At 41.5% G+C, this 19,883-nt stretch overlaps 2 pseudogenes; both read left to right on the top strand.

Annotated features, from left to right (window-relative positions):
* Positions 1–16,633, top strand: part of LOC131169011 (exopolygalacturonase-like) — a 32,900-nt pseudogene extending 16,267 nt beyond the window's left edge.
* Positions 16,634–18,285: 1,652 nt separating this feature from the next.
* On the top strand, positions 18,286–19,793 carry LOC131172148 (exopolygalacturonase-like; annotated as a pseudogene).
* Positions 19,794–19,883: the final 90 nt, after the last annotated feature.

Below are 19,883 nucleotides of genomic sequence, written 5' to 3' on the forward strand. Positions count from 1 at the left end.
TCCGTGAAGGCTTCTGCTCAAATTGAAACTTGTTCTATTTATCGTGATACAGTGGAATTTTCCGACAATATCATGGGGGTAGAATGGGGCTCTCTTGTTTCTGATGAGGGGCAATTTGGGAACTCGTGGCTATTAGAAAAATTAGATCTGAGCTAAACCGTCACGATAGTGGCCGTAGTAAAGCGCCTCATAAGATAGAACTATCCGGATAGGTAGCGCTTACCGTGTCGAGTCTCCTATTATAGGACAAAGGGACATGTTTACTCTTACCTTGCTCTGTTTTGATTTCCTTTTGTTCATTTCTTTTGAGGGTAATCTTGAATCCTACTAGAACACCTACACATTTTCCTACTTTGATAAATGTGTACGTGTCATCCTGTCAACAGTATGATTCAAAATTACCCTAATTTGTTTTACTAACAAATTTTCCCGCAGTCGTTACCAAACCAAGAGTCTGTAGAAGGATAGGCATCATTCTTATCATGGCATCCTCGAGTCAGTTGGCAGAAAAGGTTCAGAATGTTAAACTTTGGTCCAAATCAGCTCATTGGTCGGTACCCTCGCAAAATGATGTTTCCAAGGCACACATTAGCTCAATACCTTCATTGGATCTGGATAAAATAGAGCTCAAAATGAACAACCTCGAAGTGCATCTAATAGGTGGAAGTCGCTTCCCGATCAGGTCAAGGTACAGTTTGAAGAAAAGTACGGAAGGATTGCAACCTTAATGCAAGTCAAGGTCCAAATCCCGGCATTAAGAGCCATGTTGTCAGTTTGGAATCCTGAGTACGGAGTATTCTCTTTCAATGACATTGACACGGTTCCCACTATGGAAGAATATCAGGCATTGCTGGAGATCCCATACTCCTTGCAGAACCGGATCTACTTACACCTCGAACATAGCAGGACACAGAAGCGGTTGGCACATATGTTGGGTTCTCCCGGAGGAAGTAAAGTCGGAAAGAGATCAAAGGAACACGCATGGATGGTATTGGGCGTACCTTGAAGCGGTTAGATCATTACCTCCAAGAGAAACAATGGGATCAAGCTTAGCTTTTCGCCTTGGGAATCTATGGTCCGATCCTGTTCCGGGGCCATTGGGGATCATCACTTGCGGTCGCATGGAGGTATTTTGGGCGATGAAAGCGGGGATCAATCCGATACCAGCAATTCTTGCAGAGACCCTGTTGACCCTTACACTGCAGAAGATAGGGCAAAGGGTTCATTAAGTGTTGTTCTCAGTTGTTATACCTCGGACTATCGGTCACATGTGTCCGTGGAGACAAAAGGATTGACTTGGTACCTTGACCAGCCTCCCATTGAGAAGATGATCCGGTTAATCGGCTCAAAGAATGAAAGACGATGGCGGAAAGGATTTTGAGTTTCAATAGCCATGATTACTGTTGGAGGAAGCTGTGGACGTCAAACCAACCCGTTTTGATTGGTACAGGCGGTATTCAGTCAGTGTCCCTGATCGGAGTAACCGGATACACAAATTACATTCCGGCATTGGTAATGAGGCAGTTCGGCTCAACACAGTCCATGATCAACATTGAAGAATACCACCAAGGTCACTTCTACCACGAGCTCAAAGGAGAAGAAGGGTTGAAAATGGCTCGCAAGTCCTGGGAAAACATCACTCTGATGGAGAGATCACCCAAAGGCCCAAGTGCCTCGGGCGATTATCTTAAATGGAGTCGACGGGGACCGAGAACACTCTATTGTAGAATTCAAGGACAACAACCCGCTCCGAGACGTCCTATTAGAAGAAATGAATGGCCATCTGGATGACTCACTACAAAAGGCGAATACCGAGAACTCACAGCTGCAAGAACGAATGGAACAATTGGAGGACCGACAGCAAAAACTTAAGAGAAGGATAAGAAAGCTCAAGGAAGAGGCAAGGGCCGAAAGGATAGGGGTCGAAGAGCAAGAGGTACAGTGGGAAAAAGAAAGAAACTCTCTCCAAGCTGAGGTCAAAGAAATGAAAGGGCAGAATAGTAAGCTTCAGGAAAGGATGAAGTACCAAGAGGTACTCGTTGAAGAGTATAAACAGGAAAACAAGAAGAAGAAGCTTGAATTAAAAGAACAGGCACTCCTCATCAATGACATCTTGAAAGAGTGTGCTAAAGAAAGGAAAGAGAAAGAGAAACAAGCTGCCCTCTATCAAGGGTGAAAGAAAATGTGGACCGATTGGAGAAGATGATAGCAGAGGGAAAAAGGAACTATTACAGAATCCGAGTATGCTCACGAAAGTGTTCGACCGCCAAGCAAGAAGAAAGGTTATATGAGTATCTCGAGAAAATGTCATCTTATTATAAAGAATCTTCGAGCCTAGGCCAATGTAAAAGATACGATGTACAAATTACTCAGTTAATGAAGTGATTTTTGGACCATTGTTTAGCAAAATTTGTGAATGAATAGTATGACTCCCGTAGGAACTTCCTCGCTAGGGTTATGTGAAAAATTGAAATGCGCTATATGGACAGGTATCATAAATGCGCATTCAATCCCGTCATTCACGGTCAGACTATCGAACGATGCCATGATAAAGTTGAGGCGATTATCCTTTTGCAGACTCAACTTTGGCTCTCAAACGCCATTTGTATCCTTCGTCCAGACAAGGGCTTTTAGTTTCTTTGCAAAACTCAAATTCATTTAAATTTTTTTTTATCTTTCACAGGAAATCAATATTGATTCAAACAAGGCAAGTCTGACCAAGCACACGATCCAACCCAAGCGAGTGTACTTAACAAGATCTCGAACGAGGAAGATAATGGAAAATCAGGAGCAAGTACAGAACCTACAAGGGCGGTCTCGAGTTGAAGGATCGACTTTCAAATTATGAGACTAATGAAGGAAATGTCTCGAGCAAACACTGAGTAACCTAGCCCACCATTACCTCCTCCGCCTCCTACAACAAATGATCCTCGCAAGCTTCAACCTCTTTTACCTTTCGGTCTCCCATTCGGACCGAAAATCACTTTGTCAATCCGGTGACCGTAAATAATGACCCACCTTTTTCCTATTACGGCCGTCTCAAATGCCGAGCCTCACCATTCAATCCCGATCCCTCGATTTACTCCACCCCTCGGCTCCGGTTGGAGGAGTGTATCATGCGGTGGAAGGAGAACATAGGGCGAGAGAAAGCGAGAAACTATACGCCTAGAAGAAAGATTGAGAGCAATAGAGGGTTGAACATGTATGGCTCGATCGATGTGTAAATCACGAGATTGGTGCGGATGTGGTGGTACCACCCAAATTCAAGGTTCTGATTTGACAAATACAGTGAAACTCGGATCCGCATCCACCGCAACCTACATTGCCAAAATGTGCGCCTTAACAGAAGGCGATAGACTTCTCATTCACTTCTTTCACGAGAGCCTCTCGGAGCGGCTACGAGATGGTGCATACAATTGGGCGAGCAAGCTGCACTCTGGAAGGACTTAGCGATACCTTTCTTAAGCGGTACAAATTCAATTGTGATGCGGCACCCACAAGGAGGGACCTCAGACACAGTAGAAAGACGGGAAGGTTTTAAGCGATGCCCAACGATGGAGGGAGAAGGCTGCGAAGTATATCCTCCGGTGTTGACAATGAACTTTGCTCCTATTTATTGAAACATTGAAAGCTCCTACTTCAACTCGATGATCGGAAATACCTCCAGACTTCTCGGATATCATCCAAGCGGTGAGAGAATTGAAGCTAATCGAGAATAGGAAGGCTACGAGTTGTGAGAACCTGTGAAAAGGCGCCAATTTTGGCAAGAAGAAGGAGAGTGATGTACATTCCATCACTCGTGAATAATTTTCCCCAATTCCCCCAAAATAACTACGGCCATATCCTCCCTCTCATGGACCAACTATCGCAAACATTCCCCCTTTCCTAATTATTCACAACCACGCCCACAATACGCCCCACCGCAAATTTCCAACCAAGACCACCTCCTCCTCCGGCTCAACCACGGCCACCACAAAATAACCCAAGACCTCCAAGGAATCTGATCCACCCCTTCCCCTCCCTCTCGGAAATATACCGATACCTTGTCGGTATAAACCAAATCGTATCAGTCCCTTTAGACCCAATCCGGTAGCCATATCCCGGTGGTATGATGCCTTGCCGTTGTGAGTATCATGGAGGAGCACAAGGGCATTCAATCGACAAGCTGCGGGGCACTCAGAGGGAGAGTGCACGCTTTAATCCGAAACGGGTGGCTAAAGATCGAGGGAAATGGTTCCCTCCCCAATGTTACCTCAAACCCATTGCCCAACCATAATGCGGGTAATGGAGTAAATGTGATAGAGCCAGATGAAGAGAGGTTGGCACCAAGGGTAGACAAGCTAATTCCTCACTTTGAGGAAATTTTTACCATGGTGAGGAGCAAGAATCGGGCAGCTGGACCAGAGGACATCCTGTACTCAATCTCGAGTAAAGTACCTCTGGTTATCTACACTTGATCATTTTGTCCATGGTGACAAGTGTAATACTGTAAATGGACCTTTTCTTATGGCATTAATATTAATGAATTGATAGCGCATTTTAAATCCAATACTCTCTTTCCTTTTTAATTCCATCCTTATAACATGTTCTATTCTTTATTCATTCAGGACCATTCATCAATTAACACCTAATAATCCAATAGACTCGGAAATTCCTCAGTTAATTTTGAAATCCCCATAGCGCCATTACTTCAAGTGATTACGAGGAAGAACTTACAAGAAGCAGTGAAAAGGATGAGCCCTCCTCGTGCCTTGTGGAGATGAAAGCGCACAATAAACTTAGGTTCGGAAGAAGTAAAGGAACTTAAGATAGTGGAGAGTGAGGAATTGGGAGATATGATCGTGCAGCTTAAGGAATTTCTCGACGTATTTTCATGGAGCTATGATGATATGGTCGGTTTGGACCCTCAGATAGTGACGCACAAGATACCCTTAATTCGAGAACGATCCGGTGAAGCGGAATCGAGGAGAATGAATCGACACCTTGCTCAAGGTTTGGGATGAAGTCAAGAAAGCGATATGTGGATTCTTGGAAGTAGTCAAATATCCCCAATGGGTGGCTAATGTCGTCGATGTGAAGAAAGACGGGAGAGTCAGGGTGTGTGTTGACTACAGGGACCTTAATAAAGCAAGTTTGAAAGATGATTTCCCTCTCCCTCACATTGATGTGTTAGTTGACAATGCCGCGGGATTGGGTAGGTGTTCGTGTATTGATGGGGCATCAGGGTACAATCATATTCCGATGGACAAGGAGGACAAGGATAAAGCGCTTTCATCACTCAATGGGGAGTATTTTGCTATCGGGTTATGCCCTTCGGGTTGAAGAATGCTGGGGCTACTTACTAACGCGCGATGGTCACATTATTCCACGATATGATGCATAAAGAAGTGGAGGTATACGTGGATGATATGATCATCAAATCCAGGGGAAAAGAGAGCCACGTTCGGGTGATGAGGAGGGTGCTCGAAAGACTCAGAAATACAAGTTGAAGTGAACCTGCTAAATGCATCTTGAGCTAGAACGAGAAAGCTATTGGGATTCATAGTAGCGAGAAAGGGATAGAAGTGGATCGGACAAAGTTCGAGCTATTCAAGAGATGCCGTCCCCAAAAGCAGAAAGGGAGGTCGTGATTTTCTAGGAAAGTTGAACTACATTTCAAGATTTATTTCTAATCTCACCGCCAAAGTGAGCCTATTTTGGACTACTCGGAAAAACAATCCTACCCAATGGGATTCGGATTGTCAAAAGGCTTCGAGACAATCAAGCGATTTGTCAAACCCACAAGATTGGTCCCGCGTGGCGGCAGGCCTCGATCTTGTACATGGCGGTCATGAGCTCTATGGGATGTGTTTTGGGACGACATGATGATACCGCCGAAAAGAGGGCCATTTACTACCCGAGCAAGAAGTTCAATGATTGTGAGTCAAGGTACTCTTTCTTAGAAAAGACTTGCTGCGCGTTAGCACAGACTGACAAATCGCCTCAAGCACTACATGTTGAATCACAAAACATGGCTTATCTCCGGATGGATCCTATCGATACGTATTCGAAAGCCCATTCGTGCGGAAGGATAGCCAAGTGGCGAGTTATACTCTCCCAAGATGATATAGTCTACATGACCGGAAGCGGTAAAGGTAGCGTAATTCTTGACCTCCTAGCGGAAAACCCTATCGGATTATGAAGCTCGGATTTTGAGTTCCACGGCGAACATATTAATGAAGTAGACTACGAAGAAGAGGGTCACTCGATGTGTGGGAAATGTATTTTGTGGTCTGATCAATTTATCAGAATGGAATTGGAGCTGTACTAGTATCCCGGAAGGAAAGCACTTCCCAATAGTTGCTAAGTTGGGATTTATTTGTACCAACAATGTCGAGAATATGAAGCTTGTGTAATGGGTCTACATCTTGCTATGGAGATGAAAATCAGAAAGTTGGAGGTGTATGGAGACTCACGATAATTTATCAGTCAAGGGAGAATGGCAAACCAAGGATCCCAAGTTAATCCCCTACGAAATACTTCTTGGAGATGATCGGGAATTGAAGAAATCTCTTTCACTCATCAGTAGAGACAAGAATCAATTTCTTGACGCCTTAGCTACTCTAGGTTATGGCTCAAATCGAAGAAGAGCGACGTTTGACGTTGAAGATTAAAGTAAGGGATGAGCCAGCCTATTGCATCATGATTGAAGAAGAGCTCGATGGAAAGCCTTGGTACCACGACATCCTGGTCTACTGTAGAACCGGAGAATTCCCTTCAGGGGCAAGCAAAAATGAAAAGAAAATGATGCGGAGGTTAGCATTGGGGTATTTTCCCAGTGGGGAAACCCTATACAAAAGAAGCTCCAACGGTGAATTATTGAGATGTGTGGATGCAAAGGAGGCAAAGAGAATCCTTTTTGAAACTCATGAGGGAAATTGTGCAACTCACGCCAATGGACACATGATGGCTAAGCAAATCATGAGACGTGGCTATAAAATTACCACAATGGAAAAGGATTGAATCGAGTATTTAGGAAATGCCACAAGTGTCGATTTGTGAGATCCGATAAATGTGCCACCTCACAAGCTGTTCAATCTCGTCTCACCGTGGCCTTTTGCAATGTGGGGCATAGATGTGATTGGTCCCATCAATCCCAAGGCATCCAATGGGCACAGATTCATCCTTGTAGCCATCGACTATTTCTCCAAGTGGGTCGAGGCGACATCCTATGCTCACATCACGCAGAACACGTTTCTCAAATTCTTCAGAAACAATATCATATGCCGGCATGGTCTCGAATGAAATTGTTATCGATAACGCCAAGAACTGAACGTCAGAAGATTCGTTGTGTGATCAATAGAATCCGACATCTCAATTCCTCCCCATACCGTCCCGGATGAATGGAGCGGTGGAAGCGCGAACAAAAATCTAAAGAGGATAATCCGGAAAATGACGGTCACATATAGGGATTGGCATGACATGCTCCTACGCTCTTCATGCATCTAGGACTTCCATAAGAACCTCAATCTGGGCAACTCCATACTCACCGTCTCACGGGATGGAAGCGGTATTACTGTTGAGGTTGAAATTCCTTCCTAAGGATTACGAAGGAATCGATTGGTGAGTCGAATGGATCCATCAAGGTTGGATCGATTAAACTTCTTTGGATGAGAAAAGGTTAACTGACATGTCACGGGCAATTATATCGGAGGAGAATGGCGAGCATTTGATAAAAACATACGCCCACGGAATTCCTACCGGGACTTAGTTCTAAAGAAAGTACTACCAAACCAAAGCGATTCGGGGCAAATGGTCACCAACCTACGAGGACCCTATGTGGTTAAAAAGGCGTTTCTTGGAGGAGCCTTGATCTTGACCACATGGACGGTGAAGAATTCCGAGACACGTGAATGCCGACACCGTCAAGAGATACTATGCATAAAAGGAGAAGGGATGAAAACCGAAAGGCGCCCTAAAAAAAAAAAAAAAAAAAAAAAAACCTTCTTGGGGTGAAAACCAAAAGGCGTCCCAAGAACCAAAGCGGAGGAATAAGGAAGGGCATGAAACCGCGGATAGAGAGGCAACCGCAAGAAGGGACTTTGGAGAACTTGGAATATGGCGGTTAAAGACTTCAAAACCAACTAAAAGGAATATATGAGATCTATCCTTGTACCTTTCCTTTTCCTTTGAAAGTCTATTTTCCTAAAGCCATGATAAAGTTATACTCCATTCGTTCTTTTGTTTTCACCTTACTCATTTTTTTATTTATTATCCTTTCTCTTTGACTAATGCGCTATTGATTAGTTAAATTTCTGCCATAAGATTTGAATTTAAAATTGATAACCTCGCGTACTTTACTATGAGATTTGAGGAATAGCCGAAAAAAAAAAAAAAAAAAAAAAAAAAAAAAAAAAAAACACGGGGTGAAAACCCGAAAGGGCGCAGTTAAATGGACGAAAGAAAGTGAAAACCATGAGGCGCTTTCTATAGAATAAGAAGAAAATCGAAGCAGAAGAGGGGCATTTGAAGAAAATGGGGTTATAGGTCAAGTCTTGCAACTTCTTTTCGTTAATCATCGCCTTGGTATCTTGTTAAGTACACTTCGAGGAAAGAACTTCATGTGTTAAGGTTAGACTTGCCTTGTAAGTTGATTTTAATTTCTTGCAATTCTACCATCAACCTCTGGTTCCTTGATCTAAGTTGATTTTAATTTCCTGCAATTTACATTTCCTGTCATCAACCTCTGGTTCCTTGATCTAAGTTGATTTTAATTTCATGCAATTTATATTTCCTGCTATCAACCTCTGGTTCCTCGATCTAAGTTGATTTTAATTTTCTGCGATTCCACCATCAACCTCTGGTTCCTTGATCTAAGTTGATTTTAATTTTCTGCAATTTACATTACCTGCTATCAACCTCTGGTTCCTTGATCTAAGTTGATTTTAATTTCATGCAATTTACATTACCTGCTATCAACCTCTGGTTCCTTGATCTAAGTTGATTTTAATTCCCTGCAATTTAAATTTCTGCTATCAACCTCTGGTTCCTTGATCTAAGTTGATTTTAATTTTCTGCAATTTACATTTCTGTCATCAACCTCTGGTTCCTTGATCTAAGTTGATTTTAATTCCCTGCAATTTAAATTTCTGCTATCAACCTCTGGTTCCTTGATCTAAGTTGATTTTAATTTCCTGCAATTTACATTTCCTGTCATCAACCTCTGATTCCTTGATCTAAGTTGATTTTAATTTCCTGCAATTCCACCATCAACCTCTGGTTCCTTGATCTAAGTTGATTTTAATTTCATGCAATTTACATTACCTGCTATCAACCTCTGGTTCCTTGATCTAAGTTGATTTTAATTTCATGCAATTTTAATTCCTGTTATCAACCTCTGGTTTCTAGATCCAAGTTGATTTTAATGTTCGAGGTCATTAACTTAGGTGTGCTTTAGTTCCCTAATTTGAACACCTAATCGTCCAAAATATGAGTGCGAATCTTTACATAATTCCTATCGGAAATTTTTCCTTTAATAGAAATTATGTAAAGAGAGGGCTTGTCGACACCATATTTTGGCGATCCTAGAATCAATAAAAATTCTTCTTTGAGCAGCTAATCTCGTTTCCGATCCTCTTTAGGCGGTCACATTCCCGATCTCTCCTCACAAAAATTGAATTAATCTGAGTCCTCATATTCATTAAGCCTCGCCGATCTCTCAAATCATTTACCGACCTCTCAAACCCGTTGTCGAATTTCGGACTGTCAAGTATATTTGATCTCTGTTGATAAATAAAATGAATGGCACTAGATCTTTTCCTAACAGTTTTATTGCCGACCTCCTTTTAGGAAGATTAAGAGCTAAAGTTTGGGTTCGGTTTAACGAGGGTCCCGATCTTAAGTGTTCAAGTTAAATTTTCAATTTTAACCAAGTCCCGTTCAGCATTTCTCCCCACCGATCTCATGCTTATTGTGCTTTCCGATCTTTTATACTGAGATTAATAATGGAATTTAGTTCATGTTTCGCTATGCTCATACAATTAAATACTTAGGCAAATTTGAAGATTTTCCAATCACATCCATTCATTGAACAAAAGAGATATTCCATTTCATTTCATAATTTGTACAAGTTATTCGGTGAGGATCACTGACTGATTTACATTGCTCACTCTCTCTCTCTCCCTCGCCCTCCTCCTCACTATCTTCACCATCGCCCCAGGAGCAGTCGTCCATCCGGAGAAGTCCTCCTCGGGTAGCGCTTTGGAGTTCGGCCAAGAGGTCCTTGTGAGCATTCACATAGGCTCGGCTATCCTGTCACCATCTCTTCATCTTTCGCCTTAAGCTCCTCGTCTTTCTCCTTAAGCTCTTCGACGAGTTGGGCGACTGGCGCTTCATTGGCTGAAGTGCTGGACCTCTCTGAGAGCCCGTTCTCTTTCGGCCAGTCACGAGACCTTTCGGCGGTGGTCTTCATGGTGCTTCGCGTCCCTCGACTTGAGATATATAATCCGGCGGATGAGAGTTGGGATCGGAGGAAGTTAATTCTGATTTTTCTTCCCAACCTCCTTACCAGGCTTGAATCTTTTCGAATCATGGTGCGGTTCACGGACACTCCACATTCAAGCTCATGGTTCGAGTCAAGATATCATCGAGACCATTCAGGATAACTGTCGATCCTCTTGAAAGAAGATGGTAGATCCCGGGACTTTGGCAAAATCGGGGTTCTCCCTAACGATCGGTTATTCTTCAAGCGATCGGTCGATGTCGGCGCCACGAGAAGAGGTCCTCCCGGAAGATTGAGAAGGCTCCCTTTCGTGCTTGGAATAAGCGAGATAGGCGGGGCTGCTCTTCCGATCTAGGAGGAGATCCGTGACCTCAATGGTCGCGGACCGAAGGTTGAGGCAGGTCTCTTTGCATCTCCCTGTGTTCGTGGGGGTGTTTGAAGACGTTCGCACGCTTCATCTCCTTTACTTTCGGAAGATCTCTTTGTCCTTCTTCCGCTTCCTAGAACCCTCACCACCCGCCATACACGAGAAAAGAGGTTAGTGAGATCGCTAAGGTCTGAGAGTGAGATATAGAAAATACCAATGCCGAGTCGAGAGCGGAAGTTCGCGATCTCGGCGGTGATCGATTGCATGGTCCAATGGTGCGATTCGGCGATCACCGCATTTGACAGAATATTTTAGAGTGGTGGCACGACTTTTCACTCCATCACTATCAAGCTTTCCTCTTGACTCGGGGTAAAGTGCTTGAGCGAGGCCCTTGGTACCACGACTACGAGAAAGTCCTCAGCGGCTCGGATCTTTACTCCTCGGAATGAAGAACCAGTTCTTCCAATTCTTAAGGGATGAGGGCAGATCGGAAAAGAGTCCGCATAGAGGCTTACTGAAAGAACCGATGTTCGTCTTCCTTTGTGAGTTAGTGCGTGTAGCTCGGCGAACACCTTAGCCGTAGGTCTGATTCCCTTAGCTCGGCATAGACCTCGGAAAGCAACCAAGATCCGCCACGAGTTGGGGTGGATTTGAACAATGGATATTCGGTGAAATTTTAGGACCTCCTTATAGAAATCGGCTAGAGGAACCTCGATCGGCCTTTAAGCGTTCTTCGTACACCATGACCATGTCATCCTCTTCAAAAGAGTGATCGACACGAAGATCGCCATGGCACTTGATCGCTCATATGAATCGGGACAAATATTGTATTCTTGAACAAGCGATTGCGGATCAGTTCAGAAGAACCGATGGAAGCTCGTCTATAGGAAGGTCTCTCTCCTTGAAGGTGGTGCAAGCCTTGATGGTATGACCAGACCAGGCACTGGCGAGAGACCCTAGGGGTTTAGGTTGCAGTGGCCCGATTGCCTCTTCTTCATCGACGATGACCATGAGAACTGAATGGAAGGAGGGCTCGCGCTCTCGACCTTCGGCAGCTCATTTTCAAGAAAAACAAAGAACTTAAACTAAAAAGAGGATTAAAGCCCTTACAGGAGTCGATCGTCGGAGACCTTTGAAGAAAAGGAGAGAACTTGAGTTGCGAACAAGAGGTGAGAAAGGAATGAGAGAACAATGGCTAACCCTCCACCCCTATTTATACTAGTCGAGCATTTAATGCTCGCGAAGTTTCAAGCGCGCATCGATTGGAGGGACTCGGCAATTTCTCAAATAATCGAACGTTACGAGATCGGTTAATTAGAGATCGGCATAATGGGTTAAACATTTTGAATAAAGGATCGATTAAGGGTCATTCGGTAAAGAATCGAATCGGACAAATATATCGGAAATCGAGAAAATAATCAATAAGATAATAATTGGAGAAACAAGACTTTTATTTCCAAAAGATCGGATTACATCATTTGGGCGATCTCTAGGATCGGATTACAATAAAGGACTAACTACATCATTTGGGTGATCTCTAGAGATCGATTACATTGATGAGACTACATCATTTGGGCAATCTCTAAGGATCGGAATACATTGGAGATCCGACTATATCAAAAGGCGATCTAAGGATCGGTTTACAAGATCCCAAGGATACTCCCGGAGATCTAAGGATCGGTTTATAACTTATCCCAAGGATACTCCCGGTGTTCTAAGGATCGGTTTATAAGCGATCCCAAGGATATTCGGCCGGATGCTTCATCATTGTCGGAACACCCAATGTGGATCGAGAATCGTCGGAACACTCAATGTGATGAAGCCGAATGAACTTCGATTGAGCGACTCGAGATCGGTACAACCGAGGTCCGCAATACTGATTGATCAAATCGGTTCTCTCACCATCAATTAGGGTCATCCAATCAGGATCGTAAATTTTGATCGGTGAGAAAGGAAGTCCATCGGAAAAGATCAAAAACCACAATCATGGCACGAGCAATCACGGGCAGAACAGGAAAGCAAGGAGAAAGAGAAAAATCGAATGAAGGAAATGCCACTATCAGCGGGGTATATATAGGAAAATGAGCATTTAATCTTTGCGGAAAAAGCGGGACGCTTGAGAATCGAGATGTAATTAATGCTTAGAATCGGTGATCAAGGGATAAAGAGATCGGAGATAGGAGATCGGCATGAGAGATCGGAATAGGAGCTAGGGAGGATCGGAAGACAAAAAGAATAAGACAAATTCCAATAACCGTCGTCGATCGGAGGTAGTTAAAGCGTGGCGAGATCTCCACATGCGCTAAGAATCGCCGCCAATCTTGTGCGGGTATGTCATGACGATCTGTACATCCCAATCTCCACCGTTGATCTCACTTGTAAGGATGAATCGGAACCCTTGGATCAAAAGAGAAGACGACAATACCAGCGTTTTTCACTCTTAGCCCTCGGATCGTTCGGACAAGAGGATTCAAGACGTCAGTTAAAAGAGGAAAAGGACAAATATTCCGAGAAGCGATCTACCATTCGTTTTGATTCTCTTTAATTCTGAACATCCGATCATGTACTTCAAAATCTTGACCCTCCATCTTCCTCAAAATAAATCGACCCTTCATGGGAGCACCCGATTCCTATAAATACTGCATGAAAAAGCGTTCAAGGACGGACAAAAAAATATAGACAAGAGGCTGCTATTATCGTGGAGGAACTCTGAAACTTCATTCAGTTTGTTACTCTGCTGTTTTGTAGTAATCAAAAAGACTTTTGAAACTAGTTTTCAGGAGTGTTTTCTTGGAAAGGATTGTGAATACTGGAACTCTACATTTCCAGTTTGTTCATTATCTGGTCATACTCTCGTCCTCTTTGCTTTCTTTTCTTACATTCAAGCTCAACTTCCTTCCACTGGTTCTTACCGGTTACCTTTTAGCTAAAGCATCTCTCGGTTTCACGAAAGACATCAACTCTCAGGCTGGTTAATCCGCCATCTTCATCACTATTTACCACCTCATAGTTATTTCAATACATTTGGCTCCTTACAGACATCAACCCTCAGGCTGATCAATCCGCCATCTTTATCACTATTTACCACCTCAGTTATTTCAATATATTTGGCTCCTCACAGGTAAGAGTTCACACTACTGTTTACGTTTGTTTCCTGCACTTCCTTTGTTCTTCATACATCTGCAACTTTCTTCAAGGTTATTTTGTACAAGAGAACCCAGAGAAAATAGTGTTATAAGAGTTCATGTTACTGTTTTATTAAGTGTCTACGTTTATTTCCCGCATTTTCCTTTTTCTTCTTACATCTAGACCATTTCTGCACAAGCAATCCCAAAGAAAGTCACTCTCAAATCATCTTTTTAGTGATCAGTTCATTTTATTGATCTCTGTAATTTCTGAAAACAAGTTTTCTAACTCTTTGTAGTATGTAAATGGTTGGAGTAAGCGTAGGTAGCTGCAACTTAGAGGTCTCCTTTAAAAAGAGGACTGAATAACACGTCGGGAAGATAGCGAACTATTAGGTTGGCGTAAGCGATTCGACAAAGATGTCATGAAGTGGAATAAGACCAAAGTAAACGAAGCAGTAGATCGGTTATTAATAGATATTGGTAAAATGACTACATGAAAAGGTCAGTGAATCAAGTCTAGTGTTCCCCGTTCAGCCACAGGATATCCATAAACCTTATCCCCGGCATTTTTGAAGGTCAGAATTCTTAGTTTTAGGTTCTTAAGACCCGTAGCTGTGGTTAAATTTTTAAAGGTCGGAAAAGTCTTTGTCCGAGTCTCATCAAAATAGAAGGGGTCGGAAGAGTCCTTATCTTATCCTTGCCTAAAAGTTTTAAGTCAACTCTTAAAGGAGATCGGAGGAGGGTTCTTATCCGGTCTCCCTTCAAAATTTTGATAAACATTAAGTAGGGGTCGGAAGAGAGTTCTTATCCGGTCTCAACTCAAAACATTAACGAATAACTCTAAAGGAGATCGGAGGAGGGTTCTTATCCGGTCTCCTCTCAAAATTTTAATAAATAACTTAAAAGAGATCGGAGGAGGATTCTTATCCGGTCTCCCTTCAAAATTTTAATAAACATCTAAAAGAGATCGGAGGAGAGTTCTTATCCGGTCTCATCCTCAAAACTTCAAATAAATAACCTAAAAGAGACCGGAGGAGAGTTCTTATCCGGTCTCCCCTCAAAACTTTAATAAATAACTTAAAAGAGGTCGGAGGAGAGTTCTTATCCGATTCTCACACTCGTTCACTAAGGTTGTCTCATTTACTTGTGTATCTGGGTAATCCTAATTAGTGAAAAACCAAATATTCCTCTTACCAAAAGGATTAACATTCCCGTTCAAGCCCTTCTAACTAATTTATAAAGGACGCAAAATTAAACCTACTTACCCTTATTAAGGGACGAGGTGGGGTGCCTAACACCTTCCCCACCCGTTTACGGACCCCGAACCTAGAATCTCTGTCTTGAAGTGGTTTCATTCTTTATTTATCTTCTCAAATGGTTTTCTTTAGTTCCCCTCAAAACTAAGGTGGCGACTCCTCACTCTTTCCCACTTCGGTGAGTGATCGTCCGGGCGACCGCAAAATCCCATTGCGACATGCACTGATATGATTTATGACAAAACATTGACAAGAGTAAACTCCATGTGCTTGTCATAAGTGTCACTGGTTCGGCCTACTTATCATTTATAAGTGCCTATCATGTTTGTCATATGGCATGAGACTCACCATTCCATCTTATTTATATCTCATATAAATAACTTGGGAACAAACATGAATACAATCTTTCTGGATAAGTCATGTCCTTATTATGAAGTATCCTCGATTGTGAACCTATTTATGATACTTTGTGCTAGAAATATTGTCACTCATATTCTTAACAACTTAAGAATAATATTTCTAACAAAATATCAATGGATCTTTTCTATTACACATAAATATATTATATAAATAGAAAAGTGGAAATGCCATTTATTAACAAAATATGTACAAGATACATACTAAATGATATGCTCTAGGGCATACTACTAACAATAGCATCAACACAGATGGAATTCACATTGGACGATCAAAGAGGATCAATATCATTGATTCAGACATTATCACCGGTGATGATTGCATCTCAATTGGAGATGGGAGCCAACAAATACGAATCACGAAAGTAAGATGCGGGCAGGGCCATGGCATTAGTGTAGGAAGTTTAGGGAAGTACGAGAAGGAAGACCCTGTGGTTGGAGTTTTTGTAAGGAATTGCACAGTCTACGACACCGATAATGGTGTGAGAATTAAGACTTGGCCTGCATTACATGGTGGCATTGCATCTGATATGCATTTCGAAGACATTATCATGAAAAATGTCAGCAATCCTATCCTCATTGATCAAGTGTATTGCCCATGGAATCAATGCAATCCAAAGGTACCTTGAAAAAGAAAGGGGAAGAAATTCCTCTTAATATATATCCTGCAGTCACGTGATGCTGGATATTTCATCAGCACACACACTCACACACAAACATTAAGAACTGATTAAAATCTTGTCTTTCTTTTCACCTTCCCAGATTCCATCCAAGGTGAAGATCAACAACGTTAGCTTCAAGAATATTCAGGGCTCTTCAACAACTCCCATAGCCATTCGACTTAACTGTAGTAGCATCGTCCCGTGCGAGAAGGTTGAGCTTGCTAACATTAACCTCAAGTACATTGGGTAAGCGGACCCATAAAATCCCTATGCGCAAATGTTAAACCTAGACTTATAGGACAATCAATTCCACCTGGATGTTAATGCACTCATTACTTACTTGTTTCTTTGTAAAGAATGAGATGCATCATTTGTAATAATCACGAGAATGCGACTTTTCTATTCTGATTTATCACGGATAGCCAATCTGCTAATTTTTCGCCTTTACTTTTTTTGCATGATTTGTTTCCTTACTTATTGATTTCCATTACCTCTTATAATGATTAAAAGGAAAAATAAAACGAAAATTTCTACAGTGAATGGTATAAGAGCCCAGTTTTTTGTATAGAAGCCCAGTTTCTTTTGGCTACCATATGGACATAAGGTTCAAAGAATAAAATAGCGCGTCCATGTACATACAATGATGTTTTATCATTATCGCTATAAACCCAGGCTTCGTGAAACGTAGTTCAGGACACTGTGCAGGATCTGTTGCATGGCCTAGCAGATCGGCTATGCAACAACCCGAAAATTTTATTCATTTATTGATTGACTTACTAAATTATTTTGATCGTGTTATATTTTTCTCTCGATTTAAAAGGCTATATGTTTTTAGTTTAATTATTGGCTTTAATATTTATCAGCTTCATTTAATTTGTTTCGAGGTTTAAATATTTCATAATGACGTTTTATAAATTCGTAAATTTAAGCATATATGTCTAAATGGTTGTGTGGACAAGTATTAATGAGCATCAAATTTTAGTAGGGGCACTTTTATGAATAAAATGTTTTCGGTCACATTGAATTAAGGGAAACTTTTGTTGTAAATTCCTTTTTTGTAAGGAATATATTTAATCCCGTTGAAATAAATTCATCTGCAAGTATTAATAAAGATAAGTTATCAAAACAAAAATAGGAAATATAGCGAAAATAAAAGTTTTGCACAAGGATGGGAAAAGAGATGACAAAAGTTTAGATGGACTCGGGCGCGCACTTCAATTTATTTTTTTTTTTTCAATTCTTCCTTTTCATTCTGCCACTCTCCCTGTGATTTTAGAATTTTTTTTTTTTCACTTTCATTTTCCTTGTTTATTGAGTTGTAAATATACTGCTGCAAGATACTTAAAATATAAAATAAAATAAAATAAAATGCAAGGGTGAAACCAATAGGATAAAATGGGCATATAATTTTTGCTGGTTTTGCATAATCTCCCCGATTATTCATTCCGTTATATTATACCCTAAAATAGTGCAAGGCACGAGAGAGATAAAAAAAAAAAAATGTAAGAGTAATAGCTGGGCCAGTCGAATATTACGAGACTACTGAAGAGGTAAGGTTTAAAAGAGTATGCGTACATACAGGAAAAGTAAATTAAAGGTGAAGGGATCCCTTTGGCTCGTTGCAACATCAAATATAACTACAGTTAGAAAGTATGAAAAATTTGTTAGAACTTATAAAGAATTTTATATCCAAAATAATAGGTTTGGAGAGAAGTGAATAAGTTGTGGGACAATTATCGGTTGTAAACTAGCATAGGTAGGTAGGCTTTTGCCAATTAAAACTTTTAATTTAAAACAAGAAAGGAAAACAGAATAAATGATGCATGAAAATGCTACAGCCTGTAATAAACCTTGGCTAAATTAATCTAGCTACTCAACGTATAAAAGGGCCTTACAGTGGAAGAGTAATGCATTCACATTTCTGACACAATCTAAGCAAGAACTAGCAAGGGATAGGAAGCACATTAATAAAGAAGATGGGTTCAAAGATACATGTATACGTAATATCTTTGGTGTTATTCTTTTTCGATGCGAGTGGAGCTCAGTCCAATACTTTTGATGTGCGAAAATATGGTGCAGGCGGGCCGAGTCAGATACTAGTAAGGTATGCAAATAAATTCGACTCTTGATATCATGATGATATTTCCTAGATTGTTACTGTAAAAAGTTTCATTCCCCTTTTCCATTTCAGGCTCTATTGAGTGCATGGAAAGAGGCGTGCGCAGCAGTGGGTTCTAGCAAAATTATGATACCAAAAGGGACATATTTACTAGGCGTGGTGGATTTAAAAGGTCCATGCAAGGGTGCCATGCATCTTGAAGTTCAAGGAACCTTTATAGCGCCAACAAGCCCTACTTGCACAATAAGGCTAGTTGGATTACCTTTGCCTACATCGATCGATTAACAATATCCGGCGGTGGGACATTCGATGGGCGAGGAGAAATTGCTTGGAAGCAAAATAACTGTGGCCAAAACCCAAAATGCAAGTCACTTCCAATTGTAAGCACAATTGAATGCTCTCTCGCATATCTTCACTTTTCTGCAACCCTATCTATGGTAATATGCGATAATATTTTCTTTATGTACTTGTTCCAAAAAATATATCGAGTTTAAGGTTCGATTCGTCACCAATAGCATAGTTCGAGGCGTAACTTCCTGGACGGCAAGAATTTACATGTAAATGTTATGGGGGCCAGCGTTACCTTCCAGCACTTTACAGTCATTGCACCGGGACATAGCATCAACACAGATGGAATTCACATTGGACGATCAAAGAGGATCAATATCATTGATTCAGACATTATCACCGGTGATGATTGCATCTCAATTGGAGATGGGAGCCAACAAATACGAATCACGAAAGTAAGATGCGGGCAGGGCCATGGCATTAGTGTAGGAAGTTTAGGGAAGTACGAGAAGGAAGACCCTGTGGTTGGAATTTTTGTAAGGAATTGCATAGTCTACGACACCGATAATGGTGTGAGAATTAAGACTTGGCCTGCATTACATGGTGGCATTGCATCTGATATGCATTTCGAAGACATTATCATGAAAAATGTCAGCAATCCTATCCTCATTGATCAAGTGTATTGCCCATGGAATCAATGCAATCCAAAGGTAACTTGAAAAAGAAAGGGGAAGAAATTCCTCTTAATATATATCCTGCAGTCACGTGATGCTGGATATTTCATCAGCACACACACTCACACACAAACATTAAGAATTGATTAAAATCTTGTCTTTCTTTTCACCTTCCCAGATTCCATCCAAGGTAAAGATCAACAACGTTAGCTTCAAGAATATTCAGGGCTCTTCAACAACTCCCATAGCCATTCGACTTAACTGTAGTAGCATCGTCCCGTGCGAGAAGGTTGAGCTTGCTAACATTAACCTCAAGTACATTGGAGCCGACGGACCCATAAAATCCCTATGCGCAAATGTTAAACCTAGACTTATAGGACAATCAATTCCACCTGGATGTTAATGCACTCATTACGTCCTTGTTTCTTTGTAAAGTATGAGATGCCTCATTTGTTATAATGCAGAATGCCAGCTTTTCTATTTACAGTTTATC

This window comes from Hevea brasiliensis, chromosome 13 (assembly GCF_030052815.1).
Source record: "Hevea brasiliensis isolate MT/VB/25A 57/8 chromosome 13, ASM3005281v1, whole genome shotgun sequence".
In the NCBI taxonomy this organism is placed as follows: domain Eukaryota; kingdom Viridiplantae; phylum Streptophyta; class Magnoliopsida; order Malpighiales; family Euphorbiaceae; genus Hevea; species Hevea brasiliensis.